This window comes from Oreochromis aureus, linkage group 4 (assembly GCF_013358895.1).
Source record: "Oreochromis aureus strain Israel breed Guangdong linkage group 4, ZZ_aureus, whole genome shotgun sequence".
In the NCBI taxonomy this organism is placed as follows: domain Eukaryota; kingdom Metazoa; phylum Chordata; class Actinopteri; order Cichliformes; family Cichlidae; genus Oreochromis; species Oreochromis aureus.
The window spans coordinates 26,893,231-26,915,038 of NC_052945.1; positions in this window are offsets into that span (position 1 = coordinate 26,893,231).

Genomic DNA, 21,808 nt, shown 5'->3' on the forward strand with positions numbered 1-21,808 from the left:
ATATGTGACATCACAGCAGGAAGGTGATGTGAGTCTGGCATTGACATTTGACATCACAGCAGAGAGGCAATTTTGGTGTTGATATGTGACATCACAGCAGGAAGGTGATGCAAGTCTGGCATTGATATTTGACATCACAGCAGAGAGGCGAGTCTGGCATTGACATTTGACATCAGAGCAGAGAGGCGATTCTGGTGTTGATATGTGACATCACAGCAGGAAGGTGATGCGAGTCTGGCATTGACATTTGACATCACAGCAGAGAGGCGAGTCTGGCATTGACATTTGACATCAGAGCTGAGAGGCGATTCTGGTGTTGATATTTGACATCACAGCAGGAAGGTGAAGCGAGTCTGGCATTGACATTTGACATCACAGCAGAGAGGCGATTCTGCTGTTGATCTGTGACATCACATCAGGAAGGTGATGCGAGTCTGGCATTGACATTTGACATCACAGCAGAGAGGCGATTCTGCTGTTGACATGTGACATCACAGCAGGAAGGTGATGCAAGTCTGGCATTGACATTTGACATCACAGCAGAGAGGCAATTCTGGTGTTGATATGTGACATCACAGCAGGAAGGTGATGCGAGTCTGGCATTGACATTTGACATCACAGCAGAGAGAGTCTGGCTGTTGATATTTGACATCAATTCAAGTCTGTTGATATGTGACATCACAGCAGGAAGGTGATGCAAGTCTGGCATTGACATTTGACATCACAGCAGAGAGGCGAGTCTGGCATTGATATTTGACATCACAGCAGGTAGGTGATGCAAGTCTGGCATTGACATTTGACATCACAGCAGAGAGGCGAGTCTGGCATTGACATTTGACATCAGAGCAGAGAGGCGATTCTGGTGTTGATACGTGACATCACAGCAGGAAGGTGATGCGAGTCTGGCATTGACATTTGACATCACAGCAGAGAGGCGAGTCTGGCATTGACATTTGACATCACAGCAGGTAGGTGATGCAAGTCTGGCATTGATATTTGAGATCACAGCAGGAAGGTGATGCAAGTCTGGCATTGATATTTGACATCACAGCAGAGAGGCGAGTCTGGCATTGACATTTGACATCAGAGCAGAGAGGCGATTCTGGTGTTGATATGTGACATCACAGCAGGAAGGTGATGCGAGTCTGGCATTGACATTTGACATCACAGCAGAGAGGCAATTTTGCTGTTGATATGTGACATCACAGCAGGAAGGTGATGCAAGTCTGGCATTGACATTTGACATCACAGCAGAGAGGCGAGTCTGGCATTGATATTTGACATCACAGCAGGTAGGTGATGCAAGTCTGGTATTGATATTTGAGATCACAGCAGGTAGGTGATGCAAGTCTGGCATTGATATTTGACATCACAGCAGAGAGGCGAGTCTGGCATTGACATTTGACATCAGAGCAGAGAGGCGATTCTGGTGTTGATATGTGACATCACAGCAGGAAGGTGATGCGAGTCTGGCATTGACATTTGACATCACAGCAGAGAGGCAATTCTGCTGTTGATATGTGACATCACAGCAGGAAGGTGATGCAAGTCTGGCATTGATATTTGACATCACAGCAGGTAGGTGATGCAAGTCTGGCATTGATATTTGACATCACAGCAGAGAGGCGAGTCTGGCATTGACATTTGAAATCAGAGCAGAGAGGCGATTTTGGTGTTGATATGTGACATCACAGCAGGAAGGTGATGCGAGTCTGGCATTGATATTTGACATCACAGCAGAGAGGCGAGTCTGGCATTGACATTTGACATCAGAGCTGAGAGGCGATTCTGGTGTTGATATTTGACATCACAGCAGGTAGGTGATGCGAGTCTGGCATTGACATTTGACATCACAGCAGAGAGGCGATTCTGCTGTTGATATGTGACATCACAGCAGGAAGGTGATGCGAGTCTGGCATTGACATTTGACATCACAGCAGAGAGGCAATTTTGCTGTTGATATGTGACATCACAGCAGGAAGGTGATGCGAGTCTGGCATTGACATTTGACATCACAGCAGAGAGGCGAGTCTGGCATTGATATTTGACATCACAGCAGGTAGGTGATGCAAGTCTGGCATTGATATTTGAGATCACAGCAGGTAGGTGATGCAAGTCTGGCATTGATATTTGACATCACAGCAGGTAGGTGATGCAAGTCTGGCATTGACATTTGACATCAGAGCAGAGAGGCGATTCTGGTGTTGATATGTGACATCACAGCAGGAAGGTGATGCGAGTCTGGCATTGACATTTGACATCACAGCAGAGAGGCGAGTCTGGCATTGACATTTGACATCAGAGCAGAGAGGCGATTCTGGTGTTGATATTTGACATCACAGCAGGTAGGTGAAGCGAGTCTGGCATTGATATTTGACATCACAGCAGAGAGGCGATTCTGCTGTTGATATGTGACATCACATCAGGAAGGTGATGCGAGTCTGGCATTGACATTTGACATCACAGCAGAGGCGATTCTGCTGTTGATATGTGACATCACAGCAGGAAGGTGATGCAAGTCTGGCATTGACATTTGACATCACAGCAGAGAGGCGAGTCTGGCATTGATATTTGACATCACAGCAGGTAGGTGATGCAAGTCTGGCATTGATATTTGACATCACAGCAGAGAGGCGAGTCTGGCATTGACATTTGACATCACAGCAGAGAGGCGATTCTGGTGTTGATATGTGACATCACAGCAGGAAGGTGATCCGAGTCTGGCATTGACATTTGACATCACAGCAGAGAGGCGAGTCTGGCATTGACATTTGACATCAGAGCAGAGAGGCAATTCTGGTGTTGATATTTGACATCACAGCAGGTAGGTGAAGCGAGTCTGGCATTGACATTTGACATCACAGCAGAGAGGCGATTCTGCTGTTGATATGTGACATCACATCAGGAAGGTGATGTGAGTCTGGCATTGACATTTGACATCACAGCAGAGAGGCGATTCTGCTGTTGATATGTGACATCACAGCAGGAAGGTGATGCAAGTCTGGCATTGACATTTGACATCACAGCAGAGAGGCAATTCTGCTGTTGATATGTGACATCACAGCAGGAAGGTGATGCGAGTCTGGCATTGACATTTGATATCACAGCAGAGAGGCAATTTTGCTGTTGATATGTGACATCACAGCAGGAAGGTGATGCAAGTCTGGCATTGACATTTGACATCACAGCAGAGAGGCGAGTCTGGCATTGATATTTGACATCACAGCAGGTAGGTGATGCAAGTCTGGCATTGATATTTGACATCACAGCAGAGAGGCGAGTCTGGCATTGACATTTGACATCAGAGCAGAGAGGCGAGTCTGGCATTGACATTTGACATCAGAGCTGAGAGGCGATTCTGGTGTTGATATTTGACATCACAGCAGGTAGGTGAAGCGAGTCTGGCATTGACATTTGACATCACAGCAGAGAGGCGATTCTGGTGTTGATATGTGACATCACAGCAGGAAGGTGATGCAAGTCTGGCATTGACATTTGACATCACAGCAGAGAGGCGATTCTGCTGTTGATATGTGACATCACAGCAGGAAGGTGATGCGAGTCTGGCATTGACATTTGACATCACAGCAGAGAGGCGATTCTGCTGTTGATATGTGACATCACAGCAGGAAGGTGATGCAAGTCTGGCATTGACATTTGACATCACAGCAGCAGAGGCGAAGTCTGGCATTGATATTTGAGATCACAGCAGGTAGGTGATGCAAGTCTGGCATTGATATTTGACATCACAGCAGAGAGGCGAGTCTGGTATTGACATTTGACATCAGAGCAGAGAGGCGATTCTGGTGTTGATATGTGACATCACAGCAGGAAGGTGATGCGAGTCTGGCATTGACATTTGACATCACAGCAGAGAGGCGAGTCTGGCATTGACATTTGACATCAGCAGAGAGGCGATTCTGGTGTTGATATTTGACATCACAGCAGGAAGGTGAAGCGAGTCTGGCATTGACATTTGACATCACAGCAGAGAGGCGATTCTGCTGTTGAGATGTGACATCACAGCAGGAAGGTGATGCAAGTCTGGCATTGACATTTGACATCACAGCAGCGAGTCTGGCATTGAGGCAATTCTGCTGTTGATATGTGACATCACAGCAGGAAGGTGATGCGAGTCTGGCATTGACATTTGACATCACAGCAGAGGAGGCAATTCTGCTGTTGATATGTGACATCACAGCAGGAAGGTGATGCAAGTCTGGCATTGACATTTGACATCACAGCAGAGAGGCGAGTCTGGCATTGACATTTGACATCACAGCAGGTAGGTGATGCAAGTCTGGCATTGATATTTGACATCACAGCAGAGAGGCGAGTCTGGCATTGACATTTGACATCAGAGCAGAGAGGCGATTCTGGTGTTGATATGTGACATCACAGCAGGAAGGTGATGCAAGTCTGGCATTGACATTTGACATCACAGCAGAGAGGCGAGTCTGGCATTGATATTTGACATCACAGCAGGTAGGTGATGCAAGTCTGGCATTGATATTTGAGATCACAGCAGTTAGGTGATGCAAGTCTGGCATTGACATTTGACATCAGAGCAGAGAGGCGAGTCTGGCATTGACATTTGACATCAGAGCAGAGAGGCGAGTCTGGCATTGACATTTGACATCAGAGCTGAGAGGCGATTCTGGTGTTGATATTTGACATCACAGCAGGTAGTTGAAGCGAGTCTGGCATTGACATTTGACATCACAGCAGAGAGGCGATTCTGCTGTTGATATGTGACATCACAGCAGGAAGTTGATGCAAGTCTGGCATTGACATTTGACATCACAGCAGACAGGCAATTCTGCTGTTGATATGTGACATCACAGCAGGAAGGTGATGCGAGTCTGGCATTGACATTTGATATCACAGGAGAGAGGCAATTTTGCTGTTGATATGTGACATCACAGCAGGAAGGTGATGCAAGTCTGGCATTGACATTTGACATCACAGCAGAGAGGCGAGTCTGGCATTGATATTTGACATCACAGCAGGTAGGTGATGCAAGTCTGGCATTGATATTTGAGATCACAGCAGGTAGGTGATGCAAGTCTGGCATTGATATTTGACATCACAGCAGAGAGGCGAGTCTGGCATTGACATTTGACATCAGCAGAGAGGCGATTCTGGTGTTGATATGTGACATCACAGCAGGAAGGTGATGCGAGTCTGGCATTGACATTTGACATCACAGCAGAGAGGACATTTGAGTCTGGCATTGACATTTGACATTTGACAGCAGCAGAGGCGATTCTGGTGTTGATATTTGACATCACAGCAGGTAGGTGAAGCGAGTCTGGCATTGACATTTGACATCACAGCAGAGAGGCGATTCTGCTGTTGATATGTGACATCACAGCAGGAAGGTGATGCAAGTCTGGCATTGACATTTGACATCACAGCAGAGAGGCGATTCTGGTGTTGATATGTGACATCACAGCAGGAAGGTGATGCGAGTCTGGCATTGACATTTGACATCACAGCAGAGAGGCAATTTTGCTGTTGATATGTGACATCACAGCAGGAAGGTGATGCAAGTCTGGCATTGACATTTGACATCACAGCAGAGAGGCGAGTCTGGCATTGATATTTGACATCACAGCAGGTAGGTGATGCAAGTCTGGCATTGATATTTGAGATCACAGCAGAGAGGCGAGTCTGGCATTGACATTTGACATCACAGCAGAGAGGCGAGTCTGCTGTTGATATTGACATCACAGACATGACAGCAGGACAGGTGACATCACAGCAAGTCTGGCATTGACATTTGACATCACAGCAGAGAGGCACTTCTGCTGTTGATATGTGACATCACAGCAGGAAGGTGATGTGAGTCTGGCATTGACATTTGACATCACAGCAGAGAGGCAATTTTGGTGTTGATATGTGACATCACAGCAGGAAGGTGATGCAAGTCTGGCATTGATATTTGACATCACAGCAGAGAGGCGATTCTGGTGTTGATATGTGACATCACAGCAGGAAGGTGATGCGAGTCTGGCATTGACATTTGACATCACAGCAGAGAGGCGAGTCTGGCATTGACATTTGACATCAGAGCTGAGAGGCGATTCTGGTGTTGATATTTGACATCACAGCAGGTAGGTGAAGCGAGTCTGGCATTGACATTTGACATCACAGCAGAGAGGCGATTCTGGTGTTGATCTGTGACATCACATCAGGAAGGTGATGCGAGTCTGGCATTGACATTTGACATCACAGCAGAGAGGCGATTCTGCTGTTGATATGTGACATCACAGCAGGAAGGTGATGCGAGTCTGGCATTGACATTTGACATCACAGCAGAGAGGCAATTCTGCTGTTGATATGTGACATCACAGCAGGAAGGTGATGCGAGTCTGGCATTGACATTTGATATCACAGCAGAGAGGCAATTTTGCTGTTGATATGTGACATCACAGCAGGAAGGTGATGCAAGTCTGGCATTGACATTTGACATCACAGCAGAGAGGCGAGTCTGGCATTGATATTTGACATCACAGCAGGTAGGTGATGCAAGTCTGGCATTGATATTTGAGATCACAGCAGGTAGGTGATGCAAGTCTGGCATTGATATTTGACATCACAGCAGAGAGGCGAGTCTGGCATTGACATTTGACATCAGAGCAGAGAGGCGATTCTGGTGTTGATATGTGACATCACAGCAGGAAGGTGATGCGAGTCTGGCATTGACATTTGACATCACAGCAGAGAGGCGAGTCTGGCATTGACATTTGACATCAGAGCAGAGAGGCGATTCTGGTGTTGCTATTTGACATCACAGCAGGTAGGTGAAGCGAGTCTGGCATTGACATTTGACATCACAGCAGAGAGGCGATTCTGCTGTTGATATGACATGACATCACATTGACATCACAGGAAGGTGATGCAAGTCTGGCATTGACATTTGACATCACAGCAGAGAGGCAATTCTGCTGTTGATATGTGACATCACAGCAGGAAGGTGATGCGAGTCTGGCATTGACATTTGACATCACAGCAGAGAGGCAATTCTGCTGTTGATATGTGACATCACAGCAGGAAGGTGATGCAAGTCTGGCATTGACATTTGACATCACATCACAGAGAGGCGATTCTGCTGTTGATATGTGACATCACATCAGGAAGGTGATGCAAGTCTGGCATTGACATTTGACATCACAGCAGAGGCAATTCTGCTGTTGATATGTGACATCACAGCAGGAAGGTGATGCGAGTCTGGCATTGACATTTGACATCACAGCAGAGAGGCAATTTTGCTGTTGATATGTGACATCACAGCAGGAAGGTGATGCAAGTCTGGCATTGACATTTGACATCACAGCAGAGAGGCAAGTCTGGCATTGATATTTGACATCACAGCAGGCAGGTGATGCGAGTCTGGCATTGATATTTGACATCACAGCAGAGAGGCGAGTCTGGCATTGACATTTGACATCAGCAGAGGCGATTCTGGTGTTGATATGTGACATCACAGCAGGAAGGTGATGCGAGTCTGGCATTGACATTTGACATCAGAGCTGAGAGGCGATTCTGGTGTTGATATTTGACATCACAGCATGTAGGTGAAACGAGTCTGGCATTGACATTTGACATCACAGCAGAGAGGCGATTCTGCTGTTGATATGTGACATCACAGCAGGAAGGTGATGCGAGTCTGGCATTGACATTTGACATCACAGGAGAGAGGCGATTCTGCTGTTGATATGTGACATCACAGCAGGAAGGTGATGCGAGTCTGGCATTGACATTTGACATGACATCACAGCAGAGAGGCAATTTTGCTGTTGATATGTGACATCACAGCAGGAAGGTGATGCGAGTCTGGCATTGACATTTGATATCACAGCAGAGGCAAGTCTGGCATTGACATTTGACATCAGAGCAGAGGCGATTCTGGTGTTGATATGTGACATCACAGCAGGAAGGTGATGCGAGTCTGGCATTGACATTTGACATCAGCAGAGAGGCAATTTTGCTGTTGATATGTGACATCACAGCAGGAAGGTGATGCAAGTCTGGCATTGACATTTGACATCACAGCAGAGAGGCGAGTCTGGCATTGATATTTGAGATCACAGCAGGTAGGTGATGCAAGTCTGGCATTGATATTTGACATCACAGCAGAGAGGCGAGTCTGGCATTGACATTTGACATCAGAGCAGAGAGGCGATTCTGGTGTTGATATGTGACATCACAGCAGGAAGGTGATGCAAGTCTGGCATTGACATTTGACATCAGCAGCAGAGGCGATTCTGCTGTTGATATGTGACATCACAGCAGGAAGGTGATGCGAGTCTGGGATTGACATTTGACATCACAGCAGAGGCAATTCTGGTGTTGATATGTGACATCACAGCAGGAAGGTGATGCAAGTCTGGCATTGATATTTGACATCACAGCAGAGAGGCGAGTCTGGCATTGACATTTGACATCACAGCAGAGAGGCGATTCTGGTGTTGATATGTGACATCACAGCAGGAAGGTGATGCAAGTCTGGCATTGATATTTGACATCACAGCAGAGAGGCGAGTCTGGCATTGACATTTGACATCAGAGCTGAGAGGCGATTCTGGTGTTGATATTTGACATCACAGCAGGTAGGTGAAGCGAGTCTGGCATTGACATTTGACATCACAGCAGAGGCGATTCTGCTGTTGATATGTGACATCACAGCAGGAAGGTGATGCAAGTCTGGCATTGACATTTGACATCACAGCAGAGAGGCAATTCTGCTGTTGATATGTGACATCACATCAGGAAGGTGATGCAAGTCTGGCATTGACATTTGACATCACAGCAGAGAGGCGATTCTGCTGTTGATATGTGACATCATCAGGAAGGTGATGCGAGTCTGGCATTGACATTTGACATCACAGCAGAGAGGCGATTCTGCTGTTGATATGTGACATCACAGCAGGAAGGTGATGCAAGTCTGGCATTGACATTTGACATCACAGCAGAGGCAATTCTGCTGTTGATATGTGACATCACAGCAGGAAGGTGATGCGAGTCTGGCATTGATATTTGACATCACAGCAGAGGCAATTTTGCTGTTGATATGTGACATCACAGCAGGAAGGTGATGCAAGTCTGGCATTGACATTTGACATCACAGCAGAGAGGCGAGTCTGGCATTGATATTTGACATCACAGCAGGTAGGTGATGCAAGTCTGGCATTGATATTTGACATCACAGCAGAGAGGCGAGTCTGGTATTGACATTTGACATCAGAGCAGAGAGGCGATTCGATTCTGTTGATATGTGACATCACAGCAGGAAGGTGATGCGAGTCTGGGATTGACATTTGACATCACAGCAGAGAGGCAATTTTGGTGTTGATATGTGACATCACAGCAGGAAGGTGATGCAAGTCTGGCATTGATATTTGACATCACAGCAGAGAGGCGAGTCTGGCATTGACATTTGACATCAGAGCAGAGAGGCGATTCTGGTGTTGATATGTGACATCACAGCAGGAAGGTGATGCAAGTCTGGCATTGATATTTGACATCACAGCAGAGAGGCGAGTCTGGCATTGACATTTGACATCAGAGCTGAGAGGCGATTCTGTTGTTGATATTTGACATCACAGCAGGTAGGTGAAGCGAGTCTGGCATTGACATTTGACATCACAGCAGAGAGGCGATTCTGCTGTTGATATGTGACATCACAGCAGGAAGGTGATGCAAGTCTGGCATTGACATTTGACATCACAGCAGAGAGGCAATTCTGCTGTTGATATGTGACATCACATCAGGAAGGTGATGCAAGTCTGGCATTGACATTTGACATCACAGCAGAGAGGCGATTCTGCTGTTGATATGTGACATCACATCAGGAAGGTGATGCGAGTCTGGCATTTACATTTGACATCACAGCAGAGAGGCGATTCTGCTGTTGATATGTGACATCACAGCAGGAAGGTGATGCAAGTCTGGCATTGACATTTGACATCACAGCAGAGAGGCAATTCTGCTGTTGATATGTGACATCACAGCAGGAAGGTGATGCGAGTCTGGCATTGATATTTGACATCACAACAGAGAGGCAATTTTGCTGTTGATATGTGACATCACAGCAGGAAGGTGATGCAAGTCTGGCATTGACATTTGACATCACAGCAGAGAGGCGATTCTGGTGTTGATACGTGACATCACAGCAGGAAGGTGATGCGAGTCTGGCATTGACATTTGACTTCACAGCAGAGAGGCGAGTCTGGCATTGACATTTGACATCACAGCAGGTAGGTGAAGCGAGTCTGGCATTGACATTTGACATCACAGCAGAGAGGCGATTCTGCTGTTGATATGTGACATCACATCAGGAAGGTGATGCGAGTCTGGCATTGACATTTGACATCACAGCAGAGAGGCGATTCTGCTGTTGATATGTGACATCACAGCAGGAAGGTGATGCAAGTCTGGCATTGACATTTGACATCACAGCAGAGAGGCAATTTTGCTGTTGATATGTGACATCACAGCAGGAAGGTGATGCAAGTCTGGCATTGACATTTGACATCACAGCAGAGAGGCGAGTCTGGCATTGATATTTGACATCACAGCAGGTAGGTGATGCAAGTCTGGCATTGATATTTGAGATCACAGCAGGTAGGTGATGCAAGTCTGGCATTGATATTTGACATCACAGCAGAGAGGCGAGTCTGGCATTGACATTTGACGTCAGAGCAGAGAGGCGATTCTGGTGTTGATATGTGACATCACAGCAGGAAGGTGATGCGAGTCTGGCATTGACATTTGACATCACAGCAGAGAGGCGATTCTGGTGTTGATATTTGACATCACAGCAGGTAGGTGAAGCGAGTCTGGCATTGACATTTGACATCACAGCAGAGAGGCGATTCTGCTGTTGATATGTGACATCACAGCAGGAAGGTGATGCAAGTCTGGCATTGACATTTGACATCACAGCAGAGAGGCAATTCTGCTGTTGATATGTGACATCACAGCAGGAAGGTGATGCGAGTCTGGCATTGATATTTGACATCACAGCAGAGAGGCAATTTTGCTGTTGATATGTGACATCACAGCAGGAAGGTGATGCAAGTCTGGCATTGACATTTGACATCACAGCAGAGAGGCGAGTCTGGCATTGATATTTGACCTCACAGCAGGTAGGTGATGCAAGTCTGGCATTGATATTTGACATCACAGCAGAGAGGCGAGTCTGGCATTGACATTTGACATCAGAGCAGAGAGGCGATTCTGGTGTTGATATGTGACATCACAGCAGGAAGGTGATGCGAGTCTGGCATTGACATTTGACATCAGAGCTGAGAGGCGATTCTGGTGTTGATATTTGACATCACAGCATGTAGGTGAAACGAGTCTGGCATTGACATTTGACATCACAGCAGAGAGGCGATTCTGCTGTTGATATGTGACATCACAGCAGGAAGGTGATGCGAGTCTGGCATTGACATTTGACATCACAGGAGAGAGGCGATTCTGCTGTTGATATGTGACATCACAGCAGGAAGGTGATGCGAGTCTGGCATTGACATTTGACATCACAGCAGAGAGGCAATTTTGCTGTTGATATGTGACATCACAGCAGGAAGGTGATGCGAGTCTGGCATTGACATTTGACATCACAGCAGAGAGGCGAGTCTGGCATTGACATTTGACATCAGAGCTGAGAGGCGATTCTGGTGTTGATATGTGACATCACAGCAGGAAGGTGATGCAAGTCTGGCATTGACATTTGACATCACAGCAGAGAGGCAATTCTGCTGTTGATATGTGACATCACATCAGGAAGGTGATGCAAGTCTGGCATTGACATTTGACATCACAGCAGAGAGGCAATTCTGCTGTTGATATGTGACATCACAGCAGGAAGGTGATGCGAGTCTGGCATTGATATTTGACATCACAGCAGAGAGGCAATTTTGCTGTTGATATGTGACATCACAGCAGGAAGGTGATGCAAGTCTGGCATTGACATTTGACATCACAGCAGAGAGGCAAGTCTGGCATTGATATTTGACATCACAGCAGGTAGGTGATGCGAGTCTGGCATTGATATTTGACATCACAGCAGAGAGGCGAGTCTGGCATTGACATTTGACATCAGAGAAGAGAGGCGATTCTGGTGTTGATATGTGACATCACAGCAGGAAGGTGATGCGAGTCTGGCATTGACATTTGACATCACAGCAGAGAGGCGATTCTGGTGTTGATATTTGACATGTGAGCATGTAGGAAGGTGCGAGTCTGGCATTGACATTTGACATCACAGCAGAGAGGCGATTCTGCTGTTGATATGTGACATCACAGCAGGAAGGTGATGCGAGTCTGGCATTGACATTTGACATCACAGCAGAGAGGCGATTCTGCTGTTGATATGTGACATCACAGCAGGAAGGTGATGCGAGTCTGGCATTGACATTTGACATCACAGCAGAGAGGCAATTTTGCTGTTGATATGTGACATCACAGCAGCAGGAAGGTGATGCGAGTCTGGCATTGACATTTGACATCACAGCAGAGAGGCAAGTCTGGCATTGACATTTGACATCAGAGCAGAGAGGCGATTCTGGTGTTGATATGTGACATCACAGCAGGAAAGTGTGAGTCTGGCATTGACAGTCTGGCATTGACATTTGACATCACAGCAGAGAGGCGATTCTGCTGTTGATATGTGACATCACAGCAGGAAGGTGATGCAAGTCTGGCATTGACATTTGACATCACAGCAGAGAGGCGAGTCTGGCATTGATATTTGACATCACAGCAGGTAGGTGATGCAAGTCTGGCATTGATATTTGACATCACAGCAGTGAGGCGAGTCTGGCATTGACATTTGACATCAGAGCAGAGAGGCGATTCTTCTGTTGATATGTGACATCACAGCAGGAAGGTGATGCAAGTCTGGCATTGACATTTGACATCACAGCAGAGGCGATTCTGCTGTTGATATGTGACATCACAGCAGGAAGGTGATGCGAGTCTGGCATTGACATTTGACATCACAGCAGAGAGGCAATTTTGGTGTTGATATGTGACATCACAGCAGGAAGGTGATGCAAGTCTGGCATTGATATTTGACATCACAGCAGAGAGGGCGAGTCTGGCATTGACATTTGACATCAGAGCAGAGAGGCGATTCTGGTGTTGATATGTGACATCACAGCAGGAAGGTGATGCAAGTCTGGCATTGATATTTGACATCACAGCAGAGAGGCGAGTCTGGCATTGACATTTGACATCAGAGCTGAGAGGCGATTCTGGTGTTGATATTTGACATCACAGCAGGTAGGTGAAGCGAGTCTGGCATTGACATTTGACATCACAGCAGAGAGGCGATTCTGCTGTTGATATGTGACATCACAGCAGGAAGGTGATGCAAGTCTGGCATTGACATTTGACATCACAGCAGAGAGGCAATTCTGCTGTTGATATGTGACATCACATCAGGAAGGTGATGCAAGTCTGGCATTGACATTTGACATCACAGCAGAGAGGCGATTCTGCTGTTGATATGTGACATCACAGCAGGAAGGTGATGCGAGTCTGGCATTGACATTTGACATCACAGCACAGCAGAGGCGATTCTGCTGTTGATATGTGACATCACAGCAGGAAGGTGATGCAAGTCTGGCATTGACATTTGACATCACAGCAGAGAGGCAATTCTGCTGTTGATATGTGACATCACAGCAGGAAGGTGATGCGAGTCTGGCATTGATTGACATTTGACATCACAACTGGCATTGACATTTGACATCACAGCAAGGTGATTTGCTGTTGATATGTGACATCACAGCAGGAAGGTGATGCAAGTCTGGCATTGACATTTGACATCACAGCAGAGAGGCGAGTCTGGCATTGATATTTGACATCACAGCAGGTAGGTGATGCAAGTCTGGCATTGATATTTGACATCACAGCAGAGGTGAGGCGAGTCTGGCATTGACATTTGACATCACAGCAGAGGCGATTCTGCTGTTGATATGTGACATCACAGCAGGAAGGTGATGCGAGTCTGGCATTGACATTTGACATCACAGCAGAGAGGCAATTCTGGTGTTGATATGTGACATCACAGCAGGAAGGTGATGCAAGTCTGGCATTGATATTTGACATCACAGCAGAGAGGCGAGTCTGGCATTGACATTTGACATCACAGCAGCAGAGAGGCGATTCTGGTGTTGATATGTGACATCACAGCAGGAAGGTGATGCAAGTCTGGCATTGATATTTGACATCACAGCAGAGAGGCGAGTCTGGCATTGACATTTGACATCAGAGCTGAGAGGCGATTCTGCTGTTGATATTTGACATCACAGCAGGTAGGTGATGCGAGTCTGGCATTGACATTTGACATCACAGCAGAGAGGCGATTCTGCTGTTGATATGTGACATCACAGCAGGAAGGTGATGCAAGTCTGGCATTGACATTTGACATCACAGCAGAGGCAATTCTGGCGTTGATATGTGACATCACATCAGGAAGGTGATGCAAGTCTGGCATTGACATTTGACATCACAGCAGAGGCGATTCTGTCTGGCATTGACATTTGACATCACAGCAGGAGGGAGTCTGCTGTTGAGTCTGGCAGTCTGGCATTGACATTTGACATCACAGCAGAGGCGATTCTGCTGTTGATATGTGACATCACAGCAGGAAGGTGATGCAAGTCTGGCATTGACATTTGACATCACAGCAGAGAGGCGATTCTGCTGTTGATATGTGACATCACAGCAGGAAGGTGATGCGAGTCTGGCATTGATATTTGACATCACAGCAGAGAGGCAATCTTGCTGTTGATATGTGACATCACAGCAGGAAGGTGATGCAAGTCTGGCATTGACATTTGACATCACAGCAGAGAGGCGATTCTGGTGTTGATATTTGACATCACAGCAGGAAGGTGATGCGAGTCTGGCATTGACATTTGACATCACAGCAGAGGCGAGTCTGGCATTGACATTTGACATCACAGCAGGTAGGGTGACATCACAGCAGGCAGGTGAGCGAGTCTGGCATTGACATTTGACATCAGAGCAGAGAGGCGATTCTGCTGTTGATATGTGACATCACATCAGGAAGGTGATGCGAGTCTGGCATTGACATTTGACATCACAGCAGAGAGGCGATTCTGCTGTTGATATGTGACATCACAGCAGGAAGGTGATGCAAGTCTGGCATTGACATTTGACATCACAGCAGAGAGGCAATTTTGCTGTTGATATGTGACATCACAGCAGGAAGGTGATGCAAGTCTGGCATTGACATTTGACATCACAGCAGAGAGGCGAGTCTGGCATTGATATTTGACATCACAGCAGGTAGGTGATGCAAGTCTGGCATTGATATTTGAGATCACAGCAGGTAGGTGATGCAAGTCTGGCATTGATATTTGACATCACAGCAGAGAGGCGAGTCTGGCATTGACATTTGACATCAGAGCAGAGAGGCGATTCTGGTGTTGATATGTGACATCACAGCAGGAAGGTGATGCGAGTCTGGCATTGACATTTGACATCACAGCAGAGGCGATTCTGGTGTTGATATTTGACATCACAGCAGGTAGGTGAAGCGAGTCTGGCATTGACATTTGACATCACAGCAGAGGCGATTCTGCTGTTGATATGTGACATCACAGCAGGAAGGTGATGCAAGTCTGGCATTGACATTTGACATCACAGCAGAGAGGCAATTCTGCTGTTGATATGTGACATCACAGCAGGAAGGTGATGCGAGTCTGGCATTGATATTTGACATCACAGCAGAGAGGCAATTTTGCTGTTGATATGTGACATCACAGCAGGAAGGTGATGCAAGTCTGGCATTGACATTTGACATCACAGCAGAGAGGCGAGTCTGGCATTGATATTTGACATCACAGCAGGTAGGTGATGCAAGTCTGGCATTGATATTTGACATCACAGCAGAGAGGCGAGTCTGGTATTGACATTTGACATCAGAGCAGAGAGGCGATTCTGGTGTTGATATGTGACATCACAGCAGGAAGGTGATGCGAGTCTGGCATTGACATTTGACATCACAGCAGAGAGGCGATTCTGGTGTTGATATTTGACATCACAGCAGGAAGGTGATGCGAGTCTGGCATTGACATTTGACATCACAGCAGAGGCGATTCTGCTGTTGATATGTGACATCACAGCAGGAAGGTGATGCGAGTCTGGCATTGACATTTGACATCACAGCAGAGAGGCGATTCTGCTGTTGATATGTGACATCACAGCAGGAAGGTGATGCGAGTCTGGCATTGACATTTGACATCACAGCAGAGAGGCAATTCTGCTGTTGATATGTGACATCACAGCAGGAAGGTGATGCGAGTCTGGCATTGACATTTGACATCACAGCAGAGAGGCGAGTCTGGTATTGACATTTGACATCAGAGCTGAGAGGCGATTCTGGTGTTGATATTTGACATCACAGCAGGTAGGTGATGCGAGTCTGGCATTGATATTTGACATCACAGCAGAGAGGCGAGTCTGGCATTGACATTTGACATCACAGCAGAAAGGCGATTCTGGTGTTGATATGTGACATCACAGCAGGAAGGTGATGCGAGTCTGGCATTGACATTTGACATCACAGCAGAGAGGATTCTGCTGTTGATATGACATCACAGCAGGAAGGCAATCTTGCTGTTGATATTTGACATCACAGCAGGAAGGTGATGCGAGTCTGGCATTGACATTTGACATCACAGCAGAGAGGCGAGTCTGGCATTGACATTTGACATCACAGCAGCAGAGAGGCGATTCTGGTGTTGATATTTGACATCACAGCAGGAAGGTGATGCGAGTCTGGCATTGACATTTGACATCACAGCAGAGAGGCGAGTCTGGCATTGACATTTGACATCAGAGCAGAGGCGATTCTGGTGTTGATATGTGACATCACAGCAGGTAGGTGAAGCGAGTCTGGCATTGACATTTGACATCACAGCAGAGGCGATTCTGCTGTTGATATGTGACATCACATCAGGAAGGTGATGCGAGTCTGGCATTGACATTTGACATCACAGCAGAGGCGATTCTGCTGTTGATATGTGACATCACAGCAGGAAGGTGATGCAAGTCTGGCATTGACATTTGACATCACAGCAGAGAGGCAATTCTGCTGTTGATATGTGACATCACAGCAGGAAGGTGATGCGAGTCTGGCATTGACATTTGACATCACAGCAGAGAGGCAATTTTGCTGTTGATATGTGACATCACAGCAGGAAGGTGATGCAAGTCTGGCATTGACATTTGACATCACAGCAGAGGCGAGTCTGGCATTGATATTTGACATCACAGCAGGTAGGTGATGCAAGTCTGGCATTGATATTTGACATCACAGCAGGTAGGTGATGCAAGTCTGGCATTGATATTTGACATCACAGCAGCAGAGGTGCGAGTCTGGCATTGACATTTGACATCACAGCAGAGGCGATTCTGGTGTTGATATGTGACATCACAGCAGGAAGGTGATGCGAGTCTGGCATTGACATTTGACATCACACAGCAGAGAGGCGCGAGTCTGGCATTGACATTTGACATCAGAGCAGAGAGGCGATTCTGGTGTTGATATGTGACATCACAGCAGGAAGGTGATGCGAGTCTGGCATTGACATTTGACATTTCATCAGCAGAGAGGCAATTCTGCTGTTGATATGTGACATCACAGCAGGAAGGTGATGCGAGTCTGGCATTGACATTTGACATCACAGCAGAGAGGCAATTTTGCTGTTGATATGTGACATCACAGCAGGAAGGTGATGCAAGTCTGGCATTGATATTTGACATCACAGCAGGTAGGTGATGCAAGTCTGGCATTGATATTTGACATCACAGCAGAGAGGCGAGTCTGGCATTGACATTTGACATCAGAGCAGAGGCGATTCTGGTGTTGATATGTGACATCACAGCAGGAAGGTGATGCGAGTCTGGCATTGACATTTGACATCACAGCAGAGAGGCGAGTCTGGTGTTATTGACATTTGACATCAGAGCTGACATTTGACATCAGCAGAGGCGATTCTGGTGTTGATATTTGACATCACAGCAGGTAGGTGATGCGAGTCTGGCATTGATATTTGACATCACAGCAGAGAGGCGAGTCTGGCATTGACATTTGACATCACAGCAGAAAGGCGATTCTGCTGTTGAGATGTGACATCACAGCAGGAAGGTGATGCGAGTCTGGCATTGACATTTGACATCACAGCAGAGAGGCAATTTTGCTGTTGATATGTGACATCATAGCAGGAAGGTGATGCGAGTCTGGCATTGACATTTGACATGACATCAGCAGCAGAGAGGCGAGTCTGGCATTGATATTTGACATCACAGCAGGAAGGTGGCAAGTCTGGCATTGATATTTGACATCACAGCAGAGGTGGCAAGTCTGGCATTGATATTTGACATCACAGCAGAGGCGAGTCTGGCATTGACATTTGACATCACAGCAGAGAGGCGAGTCTGGCATTGATATTTGACATCACAGCAGGTAGGTGATGCAAGTCTGGCATTGATATTTGACATCACAGCAGAGAGGCGAGTCTGGCATTGACATTTGACATCACAGCAGAGAGGCGAGTCTGGCATTGATATTTGACATCACAGCAGGTAGGTGATGCAAGTCTGGCATTGACATTTGACATCTGGCATTGACATTTGACATCACAGAGGCGAGTCTGGCATTGACATTTGACATCACAGCAGAGAGGCGATTCTGCTGTTGATATGTGACATCACATCAGGAAGGTGATGCGAGTCTGGCATTGACATTTGACATCACAGCAGAGAGGCGATTCTGCTGTTGATATGTGACATCACAGCAGGAAGGTGATGCAAGTCTGGCATTGACATTTGACATCACAGCAGAGAGGCAATTCTGCTGTTGATATGTGACATCACAGCAGGAAGGTGATGCGAGTCTGGCATTGACATTTGACATCACAGCAGAGAGGCAATTTTGCTGTTGATATGTGACATCACAGCAGGAAGGTGATGCGAGTCTGGCATTGACATTTGACATCACAGCAGAGGCGAGTCTGGCATTGATATTTGACATCACAGCAGGGTAGGTGATGCAAGTCTGGCAGCAGCATTGATATTTGAGATCACAGCAGGTAGGTGATGCAAGTCTGGCATTGATATTTGACATCACAGCAGAGAGGCGAGTCTGGCATTGACATTTGACATCAGAGCAGAGAGGCGATTCTGGTGTTGATATGTGACATCACAGCAGGAAGGTGATGCGAGTCTGGCATTGACATTTGACATCACAGCAGAGAGGCGAGTCTGGCATTGACATTTGACATCAGAGCAGAGAGGCGATTCTGGTGTTGATATTTGACATCACAGCAGGTAGGTGAAGCGAGTCTGGCATTGACATTTGACATCACAGCAGAGGCGATTCTGCTGTTGATATGTGACATCACATCAGGAAGGTGATGATGAGTCTGGCATTGACATTTGACATCACAGCAGAGAGAGGCGATTCTGCTGTTGATATGTGACATCACAGCAGGAAGGTGATGCAAGTCTGGCATTGACATTTGACATCACAGCAGAGAGGCAATTCTGCTGTTGATATGTGACATCACAGCAGGAAGGTGATGCGAGTCTGGCATTGATATTTGACATCACAGCAGAGAGGCAATTTTGCTGTTGATATGTGACATCACAGCAGGAAGGTGATGCAAGTCTGGCATTGACATTTGACATCACAGCAGAGAGGCGAGTCTGGCATTGATATTTGACATCACAGCAGGTAGGTGATGCAAGTCTGGCATTGATATTTGACATCACAGCAGGAGAGGCAAGTCTGGCATTGATTTGACATGCAAGTCTGGCATTGATATTTGACATCACAGCAGAGAGGCGAGTCTGGCATTGACATTTGACATCACAGCAGAGAGGCGAGTCTGGCATTGACATTTGACATCAGAGCAGAGAGGCGATTCTGCTGTTGATATGTGACATCACATCAGGAACTTGATGCGAGTCTGGCATTGACATTTGACATCACAGCAGAGAGGCGATTCTGCTGTTGATATGTGACATCACAGCAGGAAGGTGATGCAAGTCTGGCATTGACATTTGACATCACAGCAGAGAGGCGATTCTGCTGTTGATATGTGACATCACAGCAGGAAGGTGATGCGAGTCTGGCATTGACATTTGACATCACAGCAGAGAGGCATTGATTTGCTGTTGATATGTGACATCACAGCAGGAAGGTGATGCGAGTCTGGCATTGACATTTGACATCACAGCAGAGAGGCGATTCTGCTGTTGATATGTGACATCACAGCAGGAAGGTGATGCAAGTCTGGCATTGACATTTGACATCACAGCAGAGAGGCAATTCTGCTGTTGATATGTGACATCACAGCAGGAAGGTGATGCGAGTCTGGCATTGACATTTGACATCACAGCAGAGAGGCAATTTTGCTGTTGATATGTGACATCACAGCAGGAAGGTGATGCAAGTCTGGCATTGACATTTGACATCACAGCAGAGGCGAGTCTGGCATTGATATTTGACATCACAGCAGTCTGGGTAGGTGATGCAAGTCTGGCATTGATATTTGACATCACAGCAGGTAGGTGATGCAAGTCTGGCATTGATATTTGACATCACAGCAGAGAGGCGAGTCTGGCATTGACATTTGACATCAGCAGCAGAGGCGATTCTGGTGTTGATATGTGACATCACAGCAGGAAGGTGATGCGAGTCTGGCATTGACATTTGACATCACAGCAGAGAGGCGAGTCTGGCATTGACATTTGACATCAGAGCAGAGAGGCGATTCTGGTGTTGATATGTGACATCACAGCAGGAAGGTGATGCGAGTCTGGCATTGACATTTGACATCACAGCAGAGAGGCGAGTCTGGCATTGATATTTGACATCAGAGCAGGAGATGCGATTCTGGTGTTGATATTTGACATCACAGCAGGTAGGTGAAGCGAGTCTGGCATTGACATTTGACATTTGACATCACACAGAGAGGCGATTCTGCTGTTGATATGTGACATCACAGCAGGAAGGTGATGCAAGTCTGGCATTGACATTTGACATCACAGCAGAGAGGCGATTCTGCTGTTGATATGTGACATCACAGCAGGAAGGTGATGCAAGTCTGGCATTGACATTTGACATCACAGCAGAGAGGCAATTCTGCTGTTGATATGTGACATCACAGCAGGAAGGTGATGCGAGTCTGGCATTGACATTTGACATCACAGCAGAGAGGCAATTCTGCTGTTGATATGTGACATCACAGCAGGAAGGTGATGCAAGTCTGGCATTGACATTTGACATCACAGCAGCAGAGAGGCGATTCTGCTGTTGATATGTGACATCACAGCAGGAAGGTGATGCGAGTCTGGCATTGACATTTGACATCACAGCAGAGAGGCGATTCTGCTGTTGATATGTGACATCACAGCAGGAAGGTGATGCAAGTCTGGCATTGACATTTGACATCACAGCAGCAGAGCGATTCTGCTGTTGATATGTGACATCACAGCAGGAAGGTGATGCGAGTCTGGCATTGACATTTGACATCACAGCAGAGAGGCAATTCTGCTGTTGATATGTGACATCACAGCAGGAAGGTGATGCAAGTCTGGCATTGACATTTGACATCACAGCAGAGAGGCAATTCTGCTGTTGATATGTGACATCACAGCAGGAAGGTGATGCAAGTCTGGCATTGACATTTGACATCACAGCAGAGAGGCGAGTCTGGCATTGATATTTGACATCACAGAAGGTAGGTGATGC